This window comes from Salmo salar, unplaced genomic scaffold (assembly GCF_965601325.2).
Source record: "Salmo salar unplaced genomic scaffold, fSalSal1 ptg000117l, whole genome shotgun sequence".
NCBI lineage: Eukaryota > Metazoa > Chordata > Actinopteri > Salmoniformes > Salmonidae > Salmo > Salmo salar.
In genome coordinates, this window is record NW_027675317.1 from 2,527,868 (window position 1) to 2,536,801 (window position 8,934).

The 8,934-nt window shown below is 45.0% G+C and overlaps 1 long non-coding RNA gene across 1 annotated transcript; it reads right to left on the bottom strand.

Annotated features, from left to right (window-relative positions):
• Positions 1-4,856: 4,856 nt before the first annotated feature.
• LOC145866057 (uncharacterized) lies at positions 4,857-8,333 on the bottom strand. Its single transcript, XR_014383141.1, has 3 exons — positions 7,213-8,333; positions 6,959-7,053; positions 4,857-4,961 (listed from the first exon to the last, which is right to left on the bottom strand). It is a non-coding gene; the product is annotated as an uncharacterized LOC145866057 (long non-coding RNA).
• Positions 8,334-8,934: the final 601 nt, after the last annotated feature.

The following is an 8,934-nucleotide window of genomic DNA, read 5'->3' on the forward strand; positions in this document are numbered from 1 at the left end:
CACTGACCCACCTGATCACATTCACCTCCACATTCACTGAGCCCCTCTATCCAGGATTTAGAGTTTATTATGAATCCTCAGTGTCCCTGAAATAATAACTGGACACACACACACACACACTGGACACACACACACACACACACACACACTGGACACACACACACACACACACACACTGGACACAGACACACACACACACACACTGGACACAGACACACACACACACACACACTGGAAATACAAACACACACACACTGGACACACACACACACACACTGGACACACACACACACACACACACACACACACACTGGACACACACACACACACACACACACTGGACACAGACACACACACACTGGACACACGCACACACACACACACACACACACACACACACACACACTGGACACAAGCACACACACACACACTGGACACACGCACACACACTGGACACACGCACACACACACACTGGACACACACAAACACACACACTGAACACACACACACACACACACAAACTGGACACACACACACACACACACACACTGAACACACACACACACTGAACACACACACACACTGAACACACACACACACACACACACACACACACTGAACACACACACACACACACAAACTGGACACACACACAAACTGGACACACGCACACACTGGACACAGACACACACACACACACTGGACACACACACACACACCAACACACTGGACACACACGCACACACTGGACACACACACACACTGGACACACACATAAACACACACTGAACACACACACACTCAACACACACACACACTGGACACACACACACACACACACTGGATATACACACACTCAACACACACACTGGAAACAAATTGGACACACACACTGGACACACACAAACACACACTCAACACACACACTGAACACACACACACTGAACACACACACACTGAACACACACACACTGAACACACACACACTGGACACACACACTGAACACACACACACTGGACACACACACTGGACACACACACACACACACACACACACTGGACAAACACACACACACACACTGAAACGCACACACACACTCACTGGACACGCACACACACACTCACTGGACACACACACACACACACACTGGACAAACACACACACTGGACAAACACACACACTGGACACACACACACACACACACACTGGACACACACTGGACACACACAGGCACACACTGGACACACACACACACACTGGACACAAACTGGACACACACACACACACTGGACACACACACACACACACACTGGACACACACACACACACCAACACACTGGACACACACACACACACACACACACACTGGATATACACACACTCAACACACACACACACACTGGAAACAAATTGGACACACACACACACACACACACAAACTGGACACAAACTGGACACACACATAAACACACACTCAACACACACACACTGAACACACACACACACTGAACACACACACACACTGGGCACAGACACTGGACACACACACACACAATGGACACACACACACTGGACACACACACACACACACACACACTGAACACACACACTCACTGGACACACACACACACACTTGACACAGACACTGGACACACACACACACACACTGGACACACACACACACACACACTGAAACGCACACACACACTCACTGGACACACACACACACACACACACACACACACACACACACACACACACACACTGAACACACACACACACACACACACACACAAACTGGACACACACACTGGACAAAAACTGGACACACACACACACACACTGGACACACACACACACACACCAACACACTGGACACACACACACACACTGGACACACACACACACACACACACTGGACATACACACACTGAACACACACACACTCAACACACACACACACTGGACACACACACACACACTGGATATACACACACTCAACACACACTGGACACACACACACACACTCACTGGACACAAAATGGACACACACACACACACACACATTTGGACACACACACACACACACACACACACACACACACACACACACACACACAGGACACACACACACACTGGACACAAACTGGACACACACATAAACACACACTCAACACACACACACTGAACACACACACACACTGAACACACACACACACACACACACACTCTGGACATACACACACTTGACACAGACACTGGACACACACACACACATTGGACACACACACACACACTGGACACACACACACACTGGACACACACACACACTGGGCACATACTCACACACTGAACACACACACACTGGACACACTCTGAACACACACACACACACACACACACACACACACTCACTGGACACACACACACACTCACTGGACACACACACACACACACACACTGGACACACACACACACACACACACTGGACACACACACACTGGACACACACACACTGGACACGCTGGCCACCCACTCAAACTGGACAAACACACACACACACACTCACTGGACAAACGCACAACGGACATGGAAACACACTGGACACACACACACACACTGACACACATAAACACTGACACACACACACACTGAACACACACAATGGACAAACACACACTGGACACTCACACATGACAGGCTTGTAATATTTTCTGATCTTTTACCACTTTACATTTTTTATGATATATTTTACTGTTTGTGTTTGTACCACAGGAGGTTGGTGGGACCTTATTTAGGGAGGACAGGCTTGTAATGGCTGGAGTGGAATAAGTGGAATGGTATCAAACACGTGGTTTCCATGTGTTCCATTTCATTCACTCTGTTCCAGACATTATTATGAGCCGTCCTCCCCTCAGCAGCCTCCTCTGGTATGTACTGTCCTGTATGTGAGAGAGATCCAACAAGGAATTACAATGTATGTATTACTTTTAATACCTGCAAATGGCAAATAAACTACTGGAACTCCTTATGAATGTCTGCAGCCGACAAGAGGTGAAAATATTACCGGAATATTTTGCAAAATGTTGATGAAGACGTCACTCAATCCACCCAAAACAACATGCAGTCTTTCCACAAGACTCCCATGAAGTTATAGTGTGACGTTATGAGTCGACGTTAAAGTAACATTCTCACAACATACTGCACATGTTTTATCCTGTTTTAGATGTATCCTCTGTTTAAACATTTAAACTCTTACAATAACACTGTTAAAATACCAACGTGATCATTTCTTGTCTTTTATGTTGGAAAAACTAATTGTACAATTATATATGGACATACGCTCCATAGTTGTACAAGTATACATGGATATATTGTACTTTTCATAATAAAACATACTTGAAACAAGAAAAATCATGTTAATAGTGGAAACAATTTCGTTATTGATTTTACATTGCTTCTCCCTGTCTCATGTTGACGTTTGTCATGAATCTTGACATGGAGGCAGAACTGCGATTTCCTCTAGATATGTCAGCTGCAAAGTCAGAATTGTCTGTGGAAAATAATGTTGTTTTATGGTCTTAATTTAAGGGAAGGATTAGCAGTGTGGTTAGGGTTGAGGTTAGGATTAAAATCGGATTGTATTATTTTGTGCCTGTGCCAGCTAGTAACCACTTTGCTGAACTGCCTCCAGGGCAAGATTCATGACAATAAATGCCAACCTGCCTCCAGGACAAGATTCATGACAATAAATGCCAACCTGCCTCCAGGGCAAGATTTATGACAATAAATGCCAACCTGCCTCCAGGGCAAGATTCATGACAATAAATGCCAACCTGCCTCCAGGGCAAGATTCATGACAATAAATGCCAACCTGCCTCCCAGTCGTCCCCTCCTTATCTTTACAAGGCTGCAGAACATGCAAGCTAGTGATGTGGGGGTTCTCTCATAAGCCTCAGTCCCCAGGTGGGTAGATGGCAGGTTGAATAAAGAGAAGCTAGTGATGTGGGGGTTCTCTCATAACCCTCAGTCCCCAGGTGGGTAGATGGCAGGTTGAATAAAGAGAAGCTAGTGATGTGGGGGTTCTCTCATAACCCTCAGTCCCCAGGTGGGTAGATGGCAGGTTGAATAAAGAGAAGCTAGTGATGTGGGGGTTCTCTCATAACCCTCAGTCCCCAGCTGGGTAGATGGCAGGTTGAATAAATAGAAAACAATAGGCAACATAAAACAATCCATAAATGTATAATTATGTAATTAACACAAAACATTAAGGACACCTTTTCTTTCCATGACAAACTGACCAGGCGTAACTCAATATTAGAAAGGTATCCTTAATATTTTGTCCACTCAGTGGCTCTGACCCTTTACGTAACAGTCAATCCTCTTTTCCAGGAAACCTTCCTTAAATTTCCCCAAATACTTCCACACTGCTGCTCTCTCACAGCTGCTCCAGGGCCTCTTGGGTTGAGGAGTCATTCTCTTCTAACCTGATCACAGCTGCTCCAGGGCCTCTTGGGTTGAGGAGTCATTCTCTTCTAACCTCATCACAGCTGCTCCAGGGCCTCTTGGGTTGAGGAGTCATTCTCTTCTAACCTGATCACAGCTGCTCCAGGACCTCTTGGGTTGAGGAGTCATTCTCTTCTAACCTGATCACAGCTGCTCCAGGGCCTCTTGGGTTGAGGAGTCATTCTCTTCTAACCTGATCACAGCTGCTCCAGGGCCTCTTGGGTTGAGGAGTCATTCTCTTCTAACCTGATCACAGCTGCTCCAGGACCTCTTGGGTTGAGGAGTCATTCTCTTCTAACCTGATCACAGCTGCTCCAGGGCCTCTTGGATGGGAGGGATATTCTCTTCTAACCTGATCACAGCTGCTCCAGGGCCTCTTCGGTTGAGGAGTCATTCTCTTCTAACCTGATCACAGCTGCTCCAGGGCCTCTTGGGTTGAGGAGTCATTCTCTTCTAACCAGATCACAAACAAAGACAAGATTCAAACAAATAAACATGATGGTCCAACATAATAGGGGGGGGGGGTATAGGGAAGGTAGGGGAGAGGAGGGGGGTATAGGGAAGGTAGGGGAGAGGAGGGGGTATAGGGAAGGTAGGGGAGAGGAGGGGGGTATAGGGAAGGTAGGGGAGAGGAGGGGGTATTGGGAAGGTAGGGGAGAGGAGGGGGGTATAGGGAAGGGAGAGGAGGGGGTATAGGGAAGGTAGGGGAGAGGAGGGGGTATAGGAAAGGTAGGGGAGAGGAGGGGGGTATAGGGAAGGTAGGGGAGAGGAGGAATGGTATAGGGAAGGTGGGGTAGAGGAGGGGATATAGGGAAGGTAGGGGAATGGAGGGGGTATGGGAAGGTAGGGGATAGGACATGAAAAATAAAGACTTCATGTCAGGTAAGCAGCCTCCAAGTCTACCCTCACCAACTGATCATTAATTATGATCTAGGATCAGGTCCCCCCTCTCCATGTAATCTGATTCATTATGATCTAGGATCAGGTCCCCCCCTCTCCATGTAATCTGATTCATTATGATCTAGGATCAGGTCCCCCCCTCTCCATGTAATCTGATTCATTATGATATAGGATCAGGTCCCCCATCTCCATGTAATCTGATTCATTATGATATAGGATCAGGTCCCCCCTCTCCATGTAATCTGATTCATTATGATATAGGATCAGGTCCCCTCTCTCCATGTAATCTGATTCATTATGATCTAGGATCAGGTCCCTCCTCTCCATGTAATCTGATTCATTCTGATCTAGGATCAGGTCCCCCCTCTCCATGTAATCTGATTCATTATGATATAGCATCTTTTTATTTTTATTATTTCACCTTTATTTAACCAGGTAGGCCAGTTGAGAACAAGTTCTCATTTACAACTGCGACCTGGCCAAGATAAAGCAAAGCAGTGCGACAGAAACAACAACACAGAATTACATGTAATAAACAAGCGTACAGTCAACACAATAGAAAAAAGAAAGTCTATATACAGTGTGTGCAAATGGCGTGAGGAGGTATGGCAATAAATATGCCGTAGTAGCAAAGTAATCACAATTTAGCAGATTAACACTGGAGTGAGAGATGAGCAGATGATGATGTGCAAGTAGAAATAATGGTGTCCAAAAGAGCAGCAAAGTAAAAAAAAACAATATGGGGATGAGGTAGGTAGATTGGGTGGGCTATTTACAGATGGCCTATGTACAGCTGCAGAAATCGGTTAGCTGCTCAGATAGCTGATGTTTAAAGTTAGTGAGGGAAATATAAGTCTCCAGCTTCAGCGATTTTTGCACTTAGTTCCAGTCATTGGCTGCAGAGAACTGGAAGGAAAGGCAGCCAAAGGAGGTGTAGGCTTTGGGGGTGACCAGTGAGATGTACCTGCTGGAGCGCGTGCTACGGGTGGGTGTTGTTATCGTGACCAGTGAGCTGAGATAAGGCGGAGCTTTACCTAGCAAAGACTTATAGATGACCTGGAGCCAGTGGGTCTGGCGATGAATATGTAGCGAGGGCCAGCCGACTAAAATGACCTGGGTTGCAATCATGAAAAAAAACTACCCGGCCTTCATGGTTTGACATGGAGAACATTGGGAGAGATGAGAGCTGACGTTTTAGTAAATGTGCAGATTACGTATCTCAGTCACAGACAAGAAGCTCAATTAAGACATTATCTTCACCACTGGGACTGGGGACAACAGGACCACGGTCAAATAATACAGCTCAACACTTCCACACTACCACAGTGAGTAGAATCAGGCTTCTGGACACAGAAAACTTGCAGAATTATTAATGATGAATTGTATTAGACGTTATTAGACATTTCTGTTGTTGAGGAGGATGGGAGATCCACAGAGACGTCAAAATGTGTTTCAAAAATCGTCAAAGAGTAATTATTTTAACCTAAAGCATTTAATAAAGACACTTACAGTACAATATTATGGGGAATAGGAATGAGAGGGCTACTTACACCATTTTGGGAAGGGATCACAGCAGTGATTGAATGAGGGTATGAGGCATGAGTTGAGGTGTTCAGAGACTTGACCAGTGCAGGACAGGATTTGACTGGGAAGACAATAACACAAAAACACTACACAGTGAGACAAAAGAGCTAAGAATGAGTTACTCCAAGCAAGGAGTCAAATAGATGTGTAATAATGTGATTGTGATTGTGATTGACTCTACATAAAGTAATGAGAGAAAAATTGACAGGGGTTCCCTCACTGTGCTTAGAGAGGAAACATTCAATGTGCCAGTGGATGAGGGGGCCACATGAGACGTGGCTTCCAGTTCATGTGAGGAGGTAGTTGACAATGGTAGTGGAGTGGTCATCGCTTGTTAAACCATGGAACAGGAGGGGACTCAGCTGGAAATACAGACAGCAGATACGTTCCCTTGAAGCTGAGCCATCGTAGGTTTGAACAACAAGTTTGTCCATGAAGATAAACACGGAATTCACATCTCGCCCACTTGGCAAATCAAAGTAGCCCAAGAAACTTTTTCTGAATAAAGCCCTGATCATCCACATACAGTACCTGACGATAACTGACAACGGCAAGCAGACTGGTGGCAACCATAGGTCCCAGAGTGGGGGGGGGGATTTTTTTGCACTGGGGCCCAGAGGTTGTCCTTACCTGTTGACCTAACCAGGAAAACTCTGGACCCTATAAGGTATGACAGTGATGAATCAGTTGTAAAAGGTTTTGTAAGGGCTATGATGGGAACAGTTTGTCCTTATCTGTTGACCTAACCGCGATATTCAAATACCTTAGAAATGCTATTACTTCAATTTCTCAAACATATGACTATTTTACACCATTTTAAAGACAAGACTCTCGTTAATCTAACCACACTGTACGATTTCAAAAAGGCTTTACAATGAAAGCAAAACATTAGATTATGTCAGCAGAGTACCCAGCCAGAAATAATCAGACACCCATTTTTCAAGCTAGCATATAATGTCACATAAACCCAAATCACAGCTAAATGCAGCAATAACCTTTGATGATCTTCATCAGATGACACACCTAGGACATTATGTTATACAATACATGCATGTTTTGTTCAATTAAGTTCATATTTATATCAAAAAACAGCTTTTTACATTAGCATGTGACGTTCAGAACTAGCATACCCCCCGCAAACTTCCGGAGGAATTTGCTAAGTTACTCACGATAAACGTTCACAAAAAGCATAACAATTATTTTAAGAATTATAGATACAGAACTCCTCTATGCACTCGATATGTCCGATTTTAAAATAGCTTTTTGGTGAAAGCACATTTTGCAATATTCTAAGTACATAGCCCAGGCATCACGGGCTAGCTATTTAGACACCCGGCAAGTTTAGCACTCACCAATATCAGGTTTACTATTATAAAAGTTTGATTACCTTTTGTTGTCTTCATCAGAATGCACTCCCAGGACTGCTACTTCAATAACAAATGTTGGTTTGGTCCAAAATAATCCATCGTTATATCCGAATAGTGGCGTTTTGTTCGTGCGTCCCAGACACTATCTGAAATGGTAAATCAGGGCCGCGCGCATGGCGCAATTCGTGACAAAAAAAATCTAAATATTCCATTACCGTACTTCGAAGCATGTCAACCGCTGTTTAAAATCCATTTTTATGCCATTTTTCTCGTAAAAAAGCGATAATATTCCGACCGGGAATGTCCATTTAGCTAAACAGAGGAAAGTAAACAAAGCTTTCGGTCGACGCGGGCACGAGCCTGAGTCTCACAGTACTGTAACCAGCCACTACCCAAACGCACTACTTTTTTTCAGCCAGAGCCTGCAAAGCCACGATTCAGCTTTTTACCGCCTTCTGAGACCCTATGGCAGCCGTAGGAAGTGTCACGGGACAGCTAAGATCCTCACTCTTCAATAAACAGAGACAAGAAGAACAACACCTTGTCAGACAGGCCACTTCCTGAATGAAACCTTC